The sequence below is a fragment of the Onychomys torridus genome, chromosome 15 (genome assembly GCF_903995425.1).
Source record: "Onychomys torridus chromosome 15, mOncTor1.1, whole genome shotgun sequence".
NCBI classification, from domain to species: domain Eukaryota; kingdom Metazoa; phylum Chordata; class Mammalia; order Rodentia; family Cricetidae; genus Onychomys; species Onychomys torridus.
In genome coordinates this window covers 3,538,967-3,560,597 of record NC_050457.1, presented here as the reverse complement: position 1 = coordinate 3,560,597, position 21,631 = coordinate 3,538,967, and the positions used below count along the sequence as shown (strand labels likewise).

At 39.1% G+C, this 21,631-nt stretch overlaps 1 long non-coding RNA gene across 1 annotated transcript in view; it reads right to left on the bottom strand.

Moving 5' to 3' along the window:
* Positions 1-21,631, bottom strand: part of LOC118596274 — a 117,910-nt gene that overhangs the window by 20,084 nt on the left and 76,195 nt on the right. Inside the window, exon 5 of the long non-coding RNA XR_004946677.1 lies at positions 3,591-3,741. This is a non-coding gene — a long non-coding RNA (uncharacterized LOC118596274). The remainder of the gene's footprint in view (positions 1-3,590; positions 3,742-21,631) is intronic.

Sequence of the window (21,631 nt, the reverse complement as noted above, 5' to 3'; positions counted from 1 at the left end):
GTTGGAGAGGCAGCCGGCTTATCACAGAATACTATTTTGAAACACTCAAAGAGAGCAGATCTATAGTAAGTCCCCTCTCTGGCATTATAAGCATATATAAATATGTGACAGAGCTAAAGGTCTCCACTCTTCAGAATGAAGTGGTTTGAAGCTCTAGTGAAATGGGACTGCAAAAAATTCATTCCAACTTTGTCTCTAGGCAATTCACCTTTGGCCCAGTGATGATATGAGTCTTTCTGCTGATGGGGAGATATAATAAGTCAGCTCAGACAGTCTTGAGAAGGCATGGGCCTATTTGTTAGCAGAATGAGGCAGGTGTACTCTTCTATGGAAGATTAGCTCATCCCAGCATGATAATTACCTCACAGGAAGCCCTGAAGGTTACTCATCAGGTACAGCCACTTCAGGTCCAGTCCTGGAAATGGGCATGCCTGCATCCTTAAGTAGGCTTAATTTAGAAACTCCAAATTTAAAAACACAAATCAGTGAGTGGTAATTTCCCTGTCCTTTCACTTAAGACGTTAAAACGTCTGCAGCGCCAGGTCACTGAAGACTCATAGGCATTATTGCAGCTCAGCAGCCACACAAGAGAACCAACCTGTCTGTGTTTCTTGGTTGTTTTTCTTTTCAAAGTGGGAAACCGCAAACCAAAAACCACATTGGGTGGCTGTGTTCCGTTAAGCAGTGTGTGGCATTTGCTCAATACTGCCTTCAAGAAAATAATTCTTGAAATTGACTTGTATATTTCCACAATATAATCTCAGTGTTTCGGCTGTGTTACTAAATAGCAAAGTGGGGAAATAACAGCTGTGTGTTATTTGGGTCATTTATAAAAAAACTGAAGAACACAGATTATGCACCCTAACAGTCTTGATGTACCAAGTCTCCGGCTGCTGGACACACAGCTTAGTGAAACAGAGCTGTGTCACGGCCTGAAGCCACAGGGAAAAGCTAGAACCTCTTTGGTTTTCTAGGTCAGTGGTGATGACCTGTGGAATTCTTCATCGTCATTGGCCCCTGGAGCAAACTACTGACAGCACAGGCTGGTAAGGCAGCAGCCGTCTGACTGTGTGACCACAGCTGCCAGGGTTGATCATGCCAACACAAGGTTATGGGGTACAATCAGAGAAAAGGCAAAGAGGGAGCAGAGCAGTGGGCTGGGATATATGATTAAAACTCAAGGAGTTTCACCACGGCCTTCACAAAGGTACATCAACAAGAGATTTCTAAGAATTTCTTAGCCAGGGGCAGAATTATTAAAAATGGTCACTGATTTATTAAAGATACCTGATAACAAAGAATGTCATGCTCAAGAACTAGAGCTTTTAGTAAACTATATCAGAATAATAATTCTAAGAAAGTTCAAGGTGATTGTAATTGAATCTTTCTTTTTGATAAATGTTTTCACTTTTGTGTGTGGTGACTTTTCACGTGAAACATCAACTTTGTACTTTGAAATGACATTAAGTTGATTATTTACTGAGCTCCTTCCCCCTAAAAAGAAGCGAGCCTTGGTGATTCTCATATGACTTAAGTTATATTTAGTATGAAGAACAAACTGTATGGCCACCTCTAGGATGAGGTGTCTGTCTTATCTCTAGGATGGGGTGTCTGTCTTGTGATGTGAATCTGGATCATTGTCATGTTAAAAAACAAAAAAAAGACTTTCCTGAAGTACAGGTCACTGGAACACTCTGTCAGAACCATTATGATTCCCTAGTATCTCATTCCGGTGGGCCCCTAACCCTACACAAGACAAACCCGCATGCCTCATAATATACACAGCAAGAAAAGACAACAGCTCTCTAGACAGCAGAAGCTATCTACAGAAATTGAACAAAAACTATCCACTCACTGACTATGTCAGAAAGCAGCATGATATGCTGGACACACTTACTACAAGGTAACAATCTCTATTTTGAAAACATATAGTTGTGTTATTCTTATATGGACTTAGCATAGGAAACTATCTCCACCCAGGAGGGTAGGTTAAATAAGGGCAGGTGGCATGTAATCTCCTGGTGTTCAGACATTTTCAAACCAGGTCACATAATTTGCATTACCAAAACAAGTCTGATTTGTCACAGAACATATGGGCTGATGCCTCTTCATTAGAAACAGTCTATTAGAAAAAAAAATTGTCTTCCAATAGAGAAAATTTAAAAGTCTGTTATGAGAGTCTAAAGATTTTTTTCTTTAAAAAGACTCTCAGCTTTAAACAATATTTTATATCCGTCCAATAGAAGGGAGTTGGATGTGCATGTGTGCACAAAAAGCATCTACAGTCATACACATGCACACACACACACACACACACACACACACACACACACACACACACACACACACACACACGCACGCACGCATGCATGCACGCATGCATGCACGCACACATGCATACACGTGCACATACACCCTAGCTGTTTTAACGTTTATTCCATTTTTATCCTCACCCCACTGCCAACCCTTAGAAAATATGGTTCTGCTCCTAAGCTTTGTTAAGACTCTTCTATCTCTCCAACACTTTGATTCAATTTTTTAAATGAACATGACTTTCTGAAATTGCATGTTGAATATCAAACAAAGACCATTTTAATGTTTGTAAAACCAGAGCAATATCATGGCTCAGTCCAAAAAGGATGAAAATCTAATCATGAGCAGTGTATGGCTTTGATAACCAAATAATTTCAGTGATTAAGACCAAAGTATGCCCTGGAATCACATGTGCACAATAAGGAGAGCCACTTATTTTTGGGGGGAGGGAGTAGTCTTTCCCTTGGCATAAGACACCAAAAAAAAAAAAAAAAAAAGAAAGAAAGAAAGAGTATGTGTATTATAAAACAGTTTGGTTTTACTAGCTCTCATATGCTTAAGAATAATTTTTCAGATTAAGAATATAGAAAAATTCCAATTCACATGACAAAGCTCTTCTGTATTTTGTGAAATCACAATTCTATAATGAACAAAATTTTAATTTACAACTTATAGAGACAACATATGATATCAATTGATTTATAATATATCATGTTTCTATTCCAAGATAAAGATCTAGGGAGAATTACTTTCTCCACATGCCTGGATATTTAACTTTATAAAATGATCATACAAAATGGAAAAAGTACCCCCTTTGAGTCCAGAGCATTACCAGTGATATATAACATTTTCTTACTATCCACATAAATCCTATGTTATATATTGCACAATTGTTATTCAAACAAGTTATAGAATTTAAGGATCTGTGTTTATGGTGTTATTGCATTTAATTTTACTGAAAATGTAATACAATGGTATATTATCTAAAATACATTTAGTATATGTTCTAACAGATATCAATGAATATCTTTTCATTGAAAAAGTCAGTACTTACTCTTAATAGAAGTGAAGAAAGACATTTTCTTGGAATGCTTAAAATATTCAAGTAGAATGTTAAATTTATGTTACTAAGTTAGAAGGTTGCACACTTTATGAGAAATTAATGTTATGATCTTAAATAGTTTTGAAGATAAATGTTTACCCAATCCTTAAATAAGCTTTTAAGATTTCATTTCATCCACTGCCATATAGCAAAGGATCACTGAACTATAACTTACCATTTTACTATTTTTTTCATGTTTTTGTGAGCTGGGAATTAAAGTAGGATTCACCCTGGGCAATTTTATTCCTGGAGTTCGCTGGAGTCAGATGGGAGCATATAACTAGAAGCTGAACTTTGTCTGGATTCTTCACACAGAGACGTGGAGTCTGAAAGAGATAACAGAAGGTGACCAGCACTGGTCTCGATTTGCTGCCGCCCTACACTAGCCTAGACCTCCTTGCAGCAGAGCAGCCTCAAGGTATCCCAGCCCCTTAGTTACTAGAACAGACCTCCAAACTTGAGAATCCCAAAGGTAGACTTTACAGTGTTGAAGCCCTACGTGCAAAGAGTGATACTCCATCATTTCCAGCATGCTCTGTTAGTCAAAATGGTTAGAGAAATCAACCACATTCATTGCTGGTAGAAATAGATTTACCACTTAATAGGAAGAAGTTCAAAGATTATTTTTGCTGTCTTTAATGCAAATGTTTAATTTTGTAACTGTATAAGTAAATTTTTATATGAAAAGCATTTCTTCCACACAGTTTTAAAATGTTGGAATTACCTATTTTTGGACCAATTTCTATTCTCCCAATAAAATAGAAGATAACAGCAGTAGACATAGAAAAACTTAAATATAGGAACAAACTATACATCACATGGAACACACAGCCTGCTACCAATCTAAGAGTAAATGGAACAAAACAGTAGTAAGACAGAATTCAGGTACTGCTCTTATTAGTTTGATTAAGGTGCCTTAGAAATCAATGGTTTTAATCCATAGAAGAGTATACCAGCTCATTAAACTGAAGAGTATAGATAAGAACTGTAACTTTAGCCTCGGAGTGTAAATTGCCTTACTCAAACCCCAGATTAAGCTTAGAAATGGTTCTCCAGTGTAATACAGAACTGTAAGACTGGTTATATAAGTCACACCCAGAAATCAAGTTAATTATTCCATAATCACTTAGTTCCCCAAATTAATCAAAATTGGGCGTATTTAAGCTAGAAGACTCTTGAGTAAAAATTGGGTAGCCTTCTTTCCCATGACAGAATAGTTGTGGACTTGTCAAGTTAGTCATTGGGAAGATATTAATAAATTAAGTTCCACTTTGCTATAGACTCTCAAAATAGAATAGAAAAGAAGAATCGGATAAGCATATACAGACATTTCCATGCTTCCCTACACTTTCAAATGTTGCTCTCCTATTTAGAATGCCTCTCCAATTCCTTCCCCTGTCCTTACTTAGGGATCTTAGTCTTCAAAATTCCAATCCACAGTCTAGGTTAGGACATAAAACCATCAAGAAAAATGACTACTGCTCCTATCTGATGAGACACGGCAGACTCGTTTACCTCTCACTAGAAAGCTGAAGTGGAAAACAAAACTCATCATGGGTTTACAAACAGTGACAGGTTACTATAAATAGGACACCTTGGCAGAACATGAGGGGAAGAGGTGGCAACTATACAAGTGTGTCAGAAGAAAACCACAGTTTAATGAAGTTTAGAGGCATGGTTTTCGCTGATGCAAAGGTTTAAAGTCTATACTCACTTGGAAATTCCTTTCCATGCCACGGGCTCATAGAGAGATTGAGGACAAACCAGGAGAACAAACGAGGCCATCCTGGTGTTGAATGGCACCATCTCCACCATCACTAATCCTCTCTCTCCTGTACAAAGCAAAAGTACCAAGTATCTAGAAAAGAGACATGAAATTCTCCCTTCTCTTGAGTCCCAGACTAATCCTCCTTATTTGTTTCCAAAACAGGCCCCCCAAAATGCCCATTTCCCAATCCTGGATTGTTTGGCTCCTTTGTTTCTTTTATTTTGTTGCTAATGGAGAGAAAGAAGCAAAAGTCTGCTTCCAGGGAGGCAGGAAACTCCTCCCACAAGATGCCATCATCACAAATCATCAGGGGCCACTAGTGAACAGCTGCCTCCTGGTCTTGGCTGCAGACAAAAGCATAGGCTGCTGCAGGAGGATGTTTAAGGGAAGCTGTGCCTCCTGGACAAGAAGGGTAACAGGACTAATATGACTAAATACATTATGTAGAAATGTGAAAATACCATAATGAAACTCACTGTTGTATAGAATTAACATAAACCAATAAAACATTTTCCATTTAAAAATCCACTGTCAAGAAGTAAAGAATCAGAAGCAGGCCTAGAGTTGACCCAAACACCGGAAACACTAGATAAAAACTTTAAGATGATGTCTGTCATATTAGAAGATCTATTGGGAAAGCTAGACAATTTTTATGGATTCAAGAAATTTTCAGAAGAAATGATAATTATTTTTCAAGATTCAGTTAAAATACTTGGAAACACAGATAAGAAATATGTTCAGTATTTGTGTCAGGAAAATGTCCCCAGCAAAGAAAGCAGCAGTAAACTTGAAGATGGAATAATATAAACGATAGTTGGGGAGTAACTAACAGTAAAGACCCATGAGCTGGGGGCACTATCAAAGAACCTACCACAGCATAATCAGAAGCCCAGTGGGAAAGAGGGCACCAAGACAGAGAAGTCTCTGTAGATAGCAGCTAAGAGTCAGCACCCCCAATAATAAATGGTAGCAAACCACAGATCTAAAAACAGTATGCTCAAGCATGGTGAAAGGGAGACACTCAGAAAGCTGTAGTGAAGAAGGAAATCCAACCATTATAGGCCAGACTATCAAAATCAAAGATAAAATCTCAAAAGCATCGAGAAAGACAGTCAATGATACAGTTGAGAACAGTATAAATACTCAATAATATGAAAGTAAATAAACATAAATACTCTTCAGAAATTAGAAAATCTAGGGAACAAGTGAGACAACTCCCAAGCATCAACAAAGATTTTTAAATCAACCAACACTTTTACAGCCTAGGGAAAAATGATTTTCAAAAGGAGACGAGAAACAAAGCCCTTTAACTCTAAACATTACATATACATCATATATGTATATACATATACTTGTTTATAAGTTAACATAGACATGAGCACCAGAATTTAGACCCCCAGAAGTCATGCCAAAAATCAGGATGAGAGTGTGCCTCAGCTGAAATCTCAGCACTAAGTAGATGGAGACAGAAGAGATTTAAGCAAGCTGGACTCATGGAATCAGTGAGCTCCGGGTTCAGTGAAGGAAACAACCTCAGTAAATGAAGTGCAGTGTCATTGAGGAACACCAGCCCTCAACCTTTGCCCTCTGCACATAAGTGCACACACAACCACCACATATATATGCTCATAAACATGAGACTGCGCATATATACTTACATATTATACACTATACATATATGTATATATAAGTATACATATAACATTTAAAATTTTCTAAAAATAACCTCAAAATAACATTATTGTGGGTTTTTTAATAGATGTAATAGAAGACTATGCACCAACAATTATGAACGGGTGGGAGCCAGTGTGTGAGTTCTTGCACTATTATGAACATGTCCAATATTATTTGTAGGAAACTTATGCTAATTAATGACTCTGCTATTTGGGATAGACTACACCATTTGTAACACAGTTTCAGTTTTGCAATTTCCACTAATGTCTACTCCTTGATGATTTTTCCAAATCAAAAGTTTCTTTAATTTCTTATTCACTATTAAATTTTGGGAGGAGAGTTTTATGCAGATGGACTTTTTATGCCTGGACTCAAGTCAAATTTAAATAAAAAGATGGGCTAGAAATAAAGTTGACCAAACAGAAAAGGTCAAATATGTCCCAACAAGTGAGAACAGAAGAAAGTCAAGACAGGTGGAAAGTTCCAGAAATCTCCCCATGTTCACTCAGACTCCAGATGTACTGTGCCATGCCTATGTATTGTTTGCTAGAGATACCATAGCAAAGTATCCCAGGCTAGTTAGTCTATCTAACAGAAAGTGATGTTCTCAAACTCTTGAAAGGTGAAGTCTGAGATGAAGATGTCTATGGCATTGGCTTTATTCTTAATCCTCTGTACTTGGGATGTCTGTCATCTTTTTGAGTCTTTATTCAGTTTTTGTTTGTGTGTGTCTCTGTCCTAATCCCTTTAGGACACCTGTGTAATATCCATCTTTGTAAGACTGGGCTAGGACCATCCATATGACGCCTTTAAAACCTGATGACCTGTTCAAAGGTCCAATCTCCAAATAGAGTCACTTTATGATTTATTGGAGATTTGAACTTCAATGTATAAATTCCAAGGGAACATGCTGTGGGATATTCAAATATGTCAAATGTGTTGCTCTGATTGGTTAAAATAAATAAAGTGCTGATTGGCCAGTAGCCAGGCAGGAAGGATAGGGTAGGTGGGACAAGAAGGAGGAGAATTGTGGGAAATGGAAGGCTGGGGGGATGGGGGTGCAGGGAGGAGAGACCTGCCAGCCACCGCCATGTACTGGCAAGCCACGTGGCAACTTATAGACTAACAGAAATGGGTTAATTTAAGATATAAGAACTAGATAGCAAGAAGCCTGCCATGGCCATACAATTTATAAGTAATATAAGCATCTAAGTGATTATTTTATAAGTGGGTTATGGGACCACGAGGGGGGGAGGGTGGCTTGGTAGCACCTGTAGAGAAGCTCTCCAGCTACAAATGGCACCCAAGGTGGGGCAAGAGTTTCCACCTAAAGCCTGACAAAAAAAGATTCTAAAACAGAGCTAAAAACAGCTTCCTAGTTGTCTCTCTCAAGTTAGTGGCAGCCTGCAGGTTTGAGCTTCTATATCAGGTTCCTGGCATGTGCCTCTGACCTACAGTGTGGAGGGAATGAGGAGTCTACAAACGGCACTTTACTCTGCTGTGTGGTGGATTTAGCCTTTGCTAGATAAAAAGGAAAAAAAAAAAAGGTTTCTGGGCTATGCACTGATTTGATAGAACTGCTTCTGATAGTTGATGGTACACATGGCTCCAGACCCAGAGCTGGTGTTAAACTGTACCACCACCACTTTGGAAACTGAGGTGGGCAGAGCCAGCAGCCACAGCGGCATTTCATTCAGTTTTACAAAGATAGATTTTACACAGAGAATCTGGTTTCTGTTATCTTTTGAGATTTTTAACTACAAAAAATGATTTGATCATGAAAGCTGTTGAGTTAAACAAATATGTAAATTTTAAAGGTACCTTGACTTCAAAATTTGGATATAAGGATATGTTGCTTTGGAAAAGAATCTCTGCTTTTGTTTCCACAGAAAGCCAGAGGCTATGGATTTGTTCCAGATTAAGATACATCAGGTTTGATCAGCCAAGACCACCTGAAAGGTCTCCGATGACACCATGGCCCAGATGATCCAATATCCAAAATGGTTTCAAGGCAACTGGCTCAGAGGTTTACCGTCACAGACTACTCCTAAAATTTTCTTTATGTCCCCATAAGATACAACGCCCTCCTCCAACAGGAAGTAGTAAGAGAAACTACGCCCAAATTTCCAAATATATCAAGCTGACTTTGGAGATGGAATTGGCTCACTCCTTCTTTAAACCCAGACATACTGTTAAAAGAAAAGGTTAAGAGATTCTTGTGTCCCAAATCAGAAGAGCCCTCTGGTATGGAACAGAGAAAAACCAATATTTTTATTTAAATTGGGTTGATTATAAATGTGATCTCTTTCTAAAAAAGAAAAAAGGATATGATATAGATATAATAGGATGAAAGGGTATATTAATGAACTTACTTTTAAATAGCAACAACTTGTTTAAAATGTTTTACCTTGGTATATATTTAGTCTACTGATACAACTTAAAGTTAATTTTGTTATACTGTGTGTATATTTCTACTCTTGTTTAAGGTATTATGTTTATATAGCTCAGTTAAAATTGTAATGGATAATTAAAAATAGATTAATAATTAGTCATCTATGATAATCATACTTGTAGCCATGTTAGTTAAGTCTTCTAGGTATACATAGAGATATTTCAGATAGAGAGGTAATCTTCAAATACTTCAAAGACCTACAGAGTATGACATTTAAAATATTTTTAAAATTTAGACTTTCTGGACAATGAGACATGTCTGCTCCTGGCAGCACCAATTTACTTCAGAGGGGAAGATGGGCATCAAAGACATTTCATATGGAGTTTATCTTCACCTTGGCAAAAATAGCCATTTAGGTAAGAAACTGTCCTTGCCTGGACTGCTTAATCGACTGGACATGCAGGACCCATAGAAAGGTGACCACTAAACTTTCCTTGACAAAATGGTCCTTCAGGTTCCTGCTTCAGACACTCTACAGGACACTGAGAGAAGTGACTGAGAGACTCTAGCCCTGTGGGCTGAAGACAAATGCCCCAACTTTACAAAGGAACATTAGGTGTCCAGGCTGCCAGCTGTCTCTGTCTACCCTGAAAGACTCCTGAAAGTTGCTTGCATCCTTCTCCCGGTTCTCAGGTAATATTATATCCTTCTGAGGTCTTTGATGTGGTTGAAGACTAGATAGTTATAATTTCCTCAGTTATGATAAAAGGTAAGTTAGATATAAAACCTTAGACTCACAAATATAAAATAGATAGGATATCTTCTTTAATATTGTAACTGTAATTCTTGCTTGATAATTGTATTGTTGTCTGTAATTTTATTATATAAAAGTTAAAACCTTGCTTTTTGAAAAAAAAAAAAGAAAAGGAGAAGTGTTGTGGGATGTTCAAGTATGTCAAATGTGTTGTTCTGTTTGGTTAAAATAAATAAAGTGCTGATTGGCCAGTAGCCAGGCAGGAAGGATAGGTTAGGCAGGACACGGAGGAGGAGAATTGTGGGAAATGGAAGGCTGGGGAGGGGAGAGAGACCTGCCAGCCACCACCATGACAAGAAAGATGTAAGGTAGTGGTAAGCCACGAGCCACGTGGCAACTTATAGACTAACAGAAATGGGTTAATTTAAGATATAGGAACTGGATAGCAAGAAGCCTGTCATGGCCATACAGTTTATAAGTAATATAAGTGTCTAAGTGATTATTTTATAAGTGGGTATGGGACCGCAGGGGCTTGGTGGCACCTATAGAGAAGCTCTCCTGCTATAGGGACATAATTCAGGCCTGTAGCAGGAAGCTTGTCAGGAGTTCCCAGTCCAGAAGCCAGGCAGCAGCAGGAGTCCAACCATGAGAGGGCTCAGAATGCTGGGGAGGCTGATGTAAGTACAGGACTCAGAGCCTGGCAAACATTCCTGGCACAGAAGGGAAGCAGCCAAACTTCTGACCAGAAATAAGCATTCCGATTGACAGAATGAGTGCTGGGGGTACTTCAGGGGCTCATGAGGGGCCTTATATTTGGAACTGAATTTATCAGAAGGCCTTCAAGATGGCTTTGTGATGGATCATAGTCAGCTCAGAGTAAGAAATGTGACATGTCTTCCATAGCTGAGTTCGTGCAATGATAATCACACCTTCTATGTGTTTGTCATAACACCCATCTTACTTTCTGAATTAAACCAGCTATATCCTATTTAGTTAATGAACATAAAGGCCTGTCCATGTGCAGAACAGGAGGTGTCAGCCTACTCCTTCAGGAAAGGGGGTGACACGGGGGCCTTTTGAAAATCTTCCAAGAGCTCGTCTAAGTGCATTTTGGAAATATCAGCTAACAATCTTGTAGTCTACATTTGTAAACCTGAACAAAGTGAGAATCTGGTCTTAAAATCTTCCTTACAGTGGTGATAAATCTACAGATAGAATTCTTTGTATGCAAAAATGACTTATTGAGTCAGGTTCTGTCATGGATATACAAATGTGACAGAGAACAATAGAAAGCCAATAGACCCTTCATCCACACTGCACAGCCAAGGAATGAACATGTTAAGCTGGAAAAAGATTGTAAGTGCTCACAACTTCTCTGAGCATAGATGTGATAAACCATAATGTCCATCACACTGAGAAACAGAACACACAAACATTCAAACTTTAGAAAGGGATACAATCTATAGTAACAGATGAGAGCAAAGGTCTTTCCCAACATGATACATCTGTAGAAGTGCCAGCTCTTCTTTTCAGTTTCTGTTTGCAGCATTAGAGTGACCAGCAGAGAGGCCCACAGGTAGTCAAAGTGCAGCAAGAAGACTGAAGAATCCCCAGCCCTAAGTGGGATATCTGTCTCCTGCCCTCCTCCTGGAGCCCAGTGTTCACTGAGGAAGAGAATGCTGAAAGAGTAGACACAAGGGAAGCGGCCCAGACAAACTCACACAAGCTGTGTCACATTCACCAAGCAAGTTCAAAGGAAGCTCCACAAGTTGGCTAGAGAACTAGACCAAGGGAGCCAACTACCTGCCTGAGCTTACATCCTTCTCTGAATGTCCTACTATGTGCTCTTTAACACACTAGTTTCCTTAGAATAATGATGGTAGTGGTGGTGATGATGGTGGTGGTGGTGGTGATGATGACTATAATGATGATGATAGTGAATACGCTGCCTACTTTACAAGGGAAGAGACAAGGGAACAAATTAGTATTTGAAAAGCACTGAAACAGTGTGTGCCTTTAGTGAATAACATACACAAGTAACTGATAACTGAATAACTAAATAAAAATAATCACAAGAAGAAATGGGTATTATTCATGAGACGCCACCCTGGGGAAAAGTAGATTAGAGAATCTTCAACTCTATTTCTTTAAAACCTATAGATTTAGCTTATAAGAAAAGGAGGTGAACTGTCCAGTAAAAGTTACATTTATGCCAGGGTCTAATATCTTAGGCAAAGAACCATTTGTTTAAATAATTCAGTGAGGCTGAGATTTCTCTATATAAGGCATCTCAGGTGGTGGGAGTTTGCTCATTTGTTTCTACTTTGGGTATATGTGAAGCCTGAGACTAAACTAACTTTAAAATGTCTTCTTAGAACATTCTAGGACAAATTCTCACAATGTAAATTTTATTCCATATTTGTTTAATGGTGGCAAAGTTTCCCATGAGAGTAATGAGGGGCTCCTGGGGAGATTTGGGGGGCTCTTGGGCTTTGGAGGGGAAAGACATACAACCACCACTCATTCTCCAGAAGTCAAATTCAGCATTGATATGTTGTTGAAAACTACTTAGGAACCAAGCACACTGACTGCAGTACAAGGCTATTTTCATGCTACCAAAGTGTCACAATAATCATGAAATACATAGGGAATTAAGGCTTGGGATATACTCTTGTCGAAGGAAAGGGGATGTACGTGGACAAAAACAGAGATCTCATGGGGAGAAGAGTGAAAGTGGTTAAGATCTGAAGTGAAAAGCAGAAGAAGGGCCACAGTCCAAAGCTGAGAACGAGGAAAACCAGCAAGACGCAAAGCCAGACAGGACCGGACAACAACAACACTCGGGTGATGGTTAGTCAAATGGGGGTTCAAACTCCAAGTCTGTGTGAGCTGGTGGGAAATGCATGGATCTTGCAGGCATGAGCAGAGTACTAGAGCTTACAAACGTTTGTTTGGCAGTTTGTTTAGGTGGACAGAATTGCAGCAGGGTTCCTGAGTTCACCCAGGGAGTGTCCTGAGCATACAGGGCTGTGGGATACAAAGAAAAGAACAAAATCAGTCTCCAGTGAAAACTTAGAGCACATAATTATGAAGCATGGGGGAAAGCACTGTATTAGAAATGCCTTCTGGACTTCGAACGTAGAGAATTTGGAGAGTGAGGATAATGTTGGTAACAGGGAAACTGAGGCAGGGAGACACAGGCACACCCAGGTCTAACCATGACCTGAGCAAAGCCTTTGGGGTTCAGAAAATACAGCTACACAGCCAAGAGACAGTGGGAAACCAAGTGATTTCATTCGAAGTTTGAGCTCCTTCGATGTAAAGGTACACAATCAGCAATGACTCAGTGAAAGTTGCACAATAGAATTAATCAACTTTGGTAAATGTTCAGTTGTGAAAACACAGAGAAGACAGGGATATGAAGAAAAATGCAGAAAGTGAGTTACTGAACTAGAACAGAGATGTTCTGCCCTGTCTGTCAGCAAAGGCATCTGCTGCTCATCTTTCCTATTTTTGTATGTTGATTGAATTTGTTCTTTGACAGTCTCACACATGTATATCATTCAGTCACCTCACTCTCAGCCCCGCCCACACACATCCTTCCCTCCTCTCAATTAGTATGACAAAGTCAGTTAATACAGAAAGTCATCTTGGCATCTCACTCGGGAGCTGCAAGCAAGATGTGAGGGTACTCTCCTCAGCTGTGCCCCCTCTCTCCACTCTGGGAAGGAGTCACCACTATTTCCTTATCGAAACCCCTGAAAAAGGAACATGAGAGAATTAAAATGTGCTAAGTAATTTGAAATGCCAAAAATGGCATGCTAGCATTGGCTGTATAAGGATTCGGTATTTCTGCCAGCTCAAATACAGGCACTTATATATGTAGTTTCTAAAATAAATATAATTTTTAAAAAAACTTGCACACGTAAAGTCAAAAAACAAAATGCTCTCTTAAGTAGAATAACATGTCCTGCTTTAAACTGGACAAAATACATTAGAAATTGGAGGGAAACGTAAAAATACCTACTCTAGCTTCTTTGGAGTTGGAACCCCTTAAACACACCTAGAGGTGCTCACAACACCACTGCTAGCTGTCTGCCAGGCTGCATTTGCTCATGAGTCTTATCAATAGTCCTCAAATATCACCTTGTCAGTGTGCAACGTACACAGATTTGTCATAGACAATCATTCAATGTCTAACTGTAGAATTAACCTAACAGAACAAAAATCTTGGGAAGCTGTGCACTCTTGAGAAATCGGCTACAGTATGAGCAACTGTGTTCTCCCCAGTCTACAACAGTCATCAGAGGTCAGAGCCAGAGAAGAAGTACAGTCCTCCCCGTAACACCTGCTATCAGTTTATGATGATGCAGGGTAGAGATCATTTAAATTTGGCATGTGGACTGTGCCCTGATCTTGTTAAGTGAAAAGTCAGTGTTACCCCATGACTGTCTCTAAAACTGGTAGGACTTGTGTAAAAGTCATGGGCTCCTACAGAATACTAAGGACTCAAGTGTTTCAAAGGTGGAAGTACCAAATGCCAGTATACTTCCCACAGAATATATAACTTAGACAATTTACCGTATCTCTCTTTCTCTCCCCCCACTCTCTCTTTCTCGCTCGCTCTGTAATATAACAAAAAATGAAGTGTTAGGAAGAAGAAAGAAACTAAGTGGGACTATAACTGAGGAAGAGCTTAATTGTCAAATTCTGTATTCAAAGCCCAAATCCACCAGCTCCAGGTTTCCAAGACCAGCCTTATAAAATATGAATGTAGCATAAAGGAAATGAGATTTTTAAGTATAAATGCTTTTCTTAAGAAGAATTTGACGTGGAATTTAAGAAATTCTGTGATTACTTTTTTATCCTTGAAAAGATTATTTTATTTCACTTGGGCTTTAAACTTCAAATTAAACTGCCAGGACTTTTATTGTCATTCTACTTAGCTCTATGATTTGATATTGTCCCCTGTCCCTCCCTGCCTGCAGAGCCCTTCCTTTCCGTGCAGATACAGAGTGCCTGCAGTCTGTGGTCTTTGACTGCCCCTTCAATGGGGTTTAGTGCAGAAAAGCCCCTGGTCATTGTCTTTGCTTTCTGCAGCTTCCTTGGTTCACCTTGAAGTGTAAAGGTTCCCAGCCAGGGCCTGCCTCTTATTACAGGTTTTAAGATGAGTCTATGCAATGAAAAGAACTCTGTTTGCATTTCTTTGGAATCATTGGCTTTCAAGCCTTTGAATTCCCTACAGATAATTACTGTTTTGGCCCATGATTTCTCTGATATTTGAAGCCTCTGAGTGGAATAAATTACCTATCCAAGAAGCACAGCTAATTGGTAGCTGTGAGCCAATGTACATGCTCCTCGTATTATGGTCTGACCATCTGAAACATCTTCAAGTTTGAACCCCCTATAGCATAGTTTGTGACTTGGATTATTGAGTATTAAAATTTTTAAAAACAAAGAATTCTGCTGTTTGGTAAGGTTCCATTTAAGGATTATTTGTACCTTCTGCCGATGACCCCATCCTACTATAGTCTAATATCATAAATAAAAATCCTGTAAGCCTGGGTGAGATCCACATGCTCAGACCCAGTCACACAACACTACAACTCAAATTTGGATCTGACTTTAACTCTCCCCAATTCTGTTTCAGGAATGCACTTTGGGGACATAATGCTTTGTGTGTGTGTTCAGATTTGTCTTTATTAAGTCCATGAGACTCAAAAAATGCCTGACTAAATAAAACATTAGCACCAACTTCCACAGTGAAGTATTTTGCATGAATGAAAGCTTAAGAGTCTAACTCTCAGAAAAATTACCCAAAAGTAGTTTAGTAAGTGCATGAAACGTAACATGTGTATCAAAAATGTGTTCTTTATGAAGCAAGAAAACTGCAGTACTGAGCCAGTTTTCTAATATTTACATATTTAGAGCAAGTGCCTGTCATGGCATGAAGCTCACCTGCAATTCTTCCATGTTGCATGAAGTGAAGAATGTCTCATGCTTGGGTGTTCTAATAACCACGATATCATTTGAACAATTACACTGTTTAATACCTTGGATTAGTTTCTCTGATAATGCTATTAGCTGTCACTATACTCCATAATAGGTGACTTCATCTTTGTTATGACATGATCTTCCCTACTGTTTGTTGACCTTTCAATACAAGGGGGAGGGGACGCTCCCAGCCCCCCAAACCTTTAAGCAGCTACTGTAAAGCTGGGGTTTAATTCTCAGCTGGAATGTTTAGAAACCCTGAGTGCTAAATACCTCAGTGGACTGCTTAAACACCAACAACAGCCTTATGGGGCCTTACCCGACCTTAAACACATCTTTTTTTGTTGAGAATATTGCATTCTGCCACAATTCTCTGGGCTAACCCTGGGCTCACATTAAATATACCAGCCTCATTGAAGCTTACTGAATTGAGTTGAGTTGTTCTTTGTTTTATTCTCTCACTGTTTCACCCCCAACTGGGACTGGGCAGCCTTTCTTCCAGTGGAGCGTGCTTTAAAGTAACCCAGAGAAGAGAAGGGGGTGGGGCAAGCAACCAGAGGTGCGGCTAAGGCCCATAATTAGTCTTGATCCTCCAAGTCTAAAATATTTTAACGCTAGGTTTCTGATTGCAGTTCAGGCAAAGTGGATTTGGGAATGCAGAAAAGTAATTAGGTCTGTGCATTGAAGTGTGGCGAGCATTTAAAAGTGAATGGGTGGTTACTACATTCTTGGCAGGCTGTTTTTTATCTTTCATGCTCTGCTGTTGTTAGAGGTGATGGTTTTATTGCAGTTTTTACACTCTGGAGGTGCCTGTGTTTTTCTTAACCTAGTCTTTGCTCTTCATCTCCGAAATGAATCCTCACGGTATGCAGGATGAGAGTTTTTTTTTTTTTTTTTTTCAAAAAATAAAAACAAGGCCCATTAGGCAAACATTATGCAGTGAAGCAGAACGAGTTGGGAATAAACCTCAATGCCGCAACAGGTCACTTATAAAGATTCTGGGTTTAATTAACAACTCATTGAACACAGAACTAACAGGAGACAATGGTCACTCCAAGGAGAAGAAAAACAAAACATGTTATTCTCTAGCCATGTTCACAGAACCATCTGAAAGCGAGCATCAATTATACTACTAGATCCTGGTATAGAAGATACAAACAGTAAATCAGTGAGTTGTCAAAAAAAAGTATGTCTTTGATTACTTTAGTCTTTAGAGCTGCAGCCATTTGCTAAGATCCACATGTTCCTTTGCCCAGACATCCTTGTCTGCCAGTCAAATTATTATCACTGCCAGTTTAAAACATCACAGGAAAACGACGTAGAGTTTAAACAACAAAAAGCTGATAAGAAGTAATTATGCTTTCTGATGTCCACAAAACTTGTGCATTTTGTTTGTTAATTTCATTATGTAACTGTAAAACAAGACAAAAAGATTAGATTTATGTCCTTAGCGTTGCAAACCCACACAAGAAAAAGTACATGAGACAACAGAGCCTTCCTACAAACACCCAGTGAACTCCACCAAGCTTTGGAAGAGTGGAGTCAGATATGGCTAATGTAAAAGATAGAATAAAAGATATGCTGGGCTCATTGCTGTGGACAGGAGGATAGGAATGCTGCACTTCGTTTTTACTCCAGCATCTGCCTTGGAAAGGTTACCTCAAAGACTGCAGACAAACACACTCATGTCCCTGGACAACTACTTCAGCATGCAGATGAGTTCCTTGCCTTTTAACACCTTTTAGGTGTTATGTTCTTCAGCATCTTAAGTATGGAATATTTCTACTCTTGTAGAGTCTGCATGAGGCACATATGTCCTCAGTCACCTACAGCCATACCGCTCTTTGCAAGTGGTCTTACCTTCATTTCTAATGAACCAGCGCCTTACTGCTTCATGTTTTGCCTTAGCCTTGAGTCGACTCCTGCAGTACCTCTTACCAAGTCTTCCCATTAAAAGATTTAAAAACCAGGGATATTGTTGATACCCTATGCTTTAGGTCTTCCAGATGATCCAGATAAAATGTATATGATGTGTGATGCTATTATACATAAGATTTACATCATCATCATAGCCTTTTTTATAACAGAGAAAATTGGAAACAACATTAATGTCTAGCAATGAGGGATTGATTAAATAAACGATGATACATTCTCACAGTGAGATGTTGTACAGCAATCAGGAGTAATGTGGGGAAAATAATGGCCAGAGAAGATGTTAAAAGCATATTAAGTTTACAAAGTGGATTATAAGGCAATATGCCTAATATATATAAAACAATGCCTGTATATATAAAATACATACTAATAAATTGCATTAATATATTTAAATGCATAATCATTATCTTTTTTTAAGTGAGAAAATACACCATGATTTTAATGAAGATTGTCCCTACGTGGTATAATTCCAGACGATTTCACTTTCTTTGCTTTTCTGTATTCTCTAAAACTTACTGAATACACGTAAGACTACATCATTTTATTTTTTAACTTTTAATAAAAATCATTAAAAAATAGTTCAGTGACATTTAATCACACACACACACGCACACATGTGCATATACATATAAATTTTCCACGTACACTCTATGACCTGTGCCCTTAAGCACAGTGAGAAGAGGAAAGTCTGTTTTGAAGATCCCACATGTATTGCTGCTCCTCAACACATCTCCATTATCCAGAGTATCTCTTGAAGACCCCTAAGTTACCCAAATGGATGCCTGCATTTCATGGCCAAACTGTGCATAGAAAGGCCCGAGCAAAAGAAATATCTGTGCTTGTCTTTTTTCCATGAGGCATTGTTGGCTCCCAGGTTTGCCTCCTTATCTAAGAACCTTCACTCCCATGTCTATGCAAGGACAATGTCACTCTGTTCTCTGACCCTTCCTGAATCTATAAGGCTCAGCTCTTTGTGGCAAGGACCTCTTTCTTCTGGGTGTCTGATGTATTGCTCATTATGCAAATGGGAAAGAAGGGCTAGAATATCCAGGTCAGATGCATGATGTGTATAAATAATGGCTGGGGGAAGTACTGGCTGAGTGAACTAATCTGAAGCCCAGGACTTAAGAAGTTCTGTGTCCAGCACAGATGCTGGCTTGCTGGGACCACATAGAAAAGCCAGCTAAAGTCTCCCTGTTCCATCTTAAAATACAGATGATAGGAATGTTGACCTAGGCCCCAGGGAATAGCAAGAGACTGCTAAGTACTTCAAAAATTCATGTATCACAGTAGTACACATTATTTAGGGAAAGGTCACAAAATAATCAAACAACATTTGAAACCTCAAAAGTAGCACTGATTTCACAAACTGATCTGAAAAGGATAGCTAAATTCACAGAAGCCCAAATTTACAAGTCCCTAGAGCGTTTATCTCACTTTCAGACCTGTATGTTCCTTTTTGAGAAAGACCCAATACTCTCTTCAAGCAGAACAGACCAGTCAGATGTTCTTCAGTGTTTCCTAGCTTTGCATGATTTACCCAAAGACCCTGCCTCCAAATGAGTTGCTGAGAAAGTTCTTGAAAACATCACTTATTGCAAATCAAATTGTGTTCAGCAGGTAGACATTAGCACGTGGTCTAGATGCAGGCTAGGCTCACAAAACACACAGAGAAGCCACAGAACACTGCCCTATAATTATGTGGCTTTTCTTGATAGTCACTATAAGCTTTTGTGGCTTGCATTAAGACTACAGCAAGAGTAATTGGTGGTAGGGATGTTTCTGGATTCGTTCTCATTCCTCAGCCTGTTCCTGCTGGGCACAACATTCTCCTACAATCAGAGGCCAGACAGCTGGTTCCACAGTTTCAGTCTGCTGTGACATGTTACTGCCAGTTGACCAAATTTTCTACATTGTCAAAGAAACAGGAAGCTGATGACTTGATGATTTCCAGGGTTAAAGTCCCAAGCTTTAGTCACCATTTTCTGGTGTAATATGTGTTCACATTAAGTTGGGGAACTTGTAAAGAAGCCAAAGAAGGGCTGTGTTTCTATCTTCTTAAAATATTTCAGCCAGAACAAGACAGTAACACCTCTCCTTGTATTTGGTTCTGTGTGTTATATCATGTAATACTCATGTATACACAGTATAGTGTTTCAAAGAGTGAGCTTTGAAATCAGAAAGAAAATATTTTAAAAAATAAAAATAAAACAGCTCCATTCTGCTGCTTAGCCAGGTGCCCTAAAAAAAAATCCCCTTACCCATATATGAGGATAATACAATTGCCCAGAGCTGTAAAGGGTCAGAGATGAGGCACATAAATTCTTCGTAGCATATAGTAGTTGCTAATGACAACTATTATTCTAACCACTGCTATATCAAGTACTACTTTCTTCATTTGATAGCACACTCAAGAAGACTAACTGACTGGAAAGGTCAATTTTAATCCAGGAACCCCTTAGTTTGTGCTACTGCTTACTGTCTTTCCTTCCAGAGACACAAGTCAGTTCAAAAGAACAGTCTGAAAAATCTAGCCCAGTGTCTGTCTATCCACCCACATGCAGAAAGCTCCACACTGGAGTCAGGCATATGTAAATAAGTCCTTCCTTTGTCTAAAGCATCACTGTTGTGGTTCTTATGGTGAATTCTGTCTGTCCCAGTCTCACAGTCCCAACACTTGCCAGGGCACTGGAGAATGAATTCCTCAGCACCAAGCACAAGAGAGAGACGGCAGAAGTAATCATCCCCCGCCCTGCTTTGTTTCTTTCTTTCAGTGGAAAATCCATGACCTCTGTGACCCTCAACCCAACCCAAAGCTATAGCCCAAGGCTTGGTATAGTTAGGGGTGGGGGCTGTAAAAAGGGCTGATAATGTCAGCAAAAGATGAACTAGGAGCAGAAACAAAGGCCAGGACAAGTGAAAGAAGCTGGGGCCGGGTTGGGGGGGTGCAGGCTGGAAACAGACCAAGGCACAGAAAAGGGGCTTGGAGAAAGACTGAATAAATTGTTTGCTGGTGCTGTTTAGCAAAATCAGCTAAACTTGGCTTTCAAAAAGTTTCACACAAAATCATTTTCACTGATTATTTTTTGGCACAAGAAATTTTGTAAATTTCGGGAAAAATCACAATGTGACACAATTTGCTAAAAAATGCCATTCAACACAATTTGATGTAAACTACAGAAATTTTATTATAAATCATTAGAAAAACTTAAAAATGTGATAGTGTCCTGAAAACTTGGATCAGTGCCACAAAAATCACTGCCAGGCACAGTCACGCATAAGAACAGAGCACTCAGTCTTGTCTGAGGCAAATGTCATATGTCCTTTATGTGGTTATTTCACTTTAATATCCCAGGGAAATTTGAAGCCTATTTTGGTCTTACAATTTGTTTTTGTTTTTTTCAGAAGTCAAAAAAACCTACATCCTGTGCACATGTAGACAATCTTATACAAAATGTGTGCGAGCCATTCACCAGCAAAGATGCCACACTTACTACTATAGAAACTCAGGGTCTGGGTTGAGATTCTGCTGCCTCATGGGTGAAACTGGCCTGTGCCAAGGCTTTTTGCATGGATAGAAATAAAGGGGGCTCCCTTCTTCATAGAGTTCAGTGCTTATATTATGATTCTGAGAGATTTGTGTCCCATAACGAAAACATTACTGAATGAACATCAAAAAGGTTGAAAGGCTGATGATGC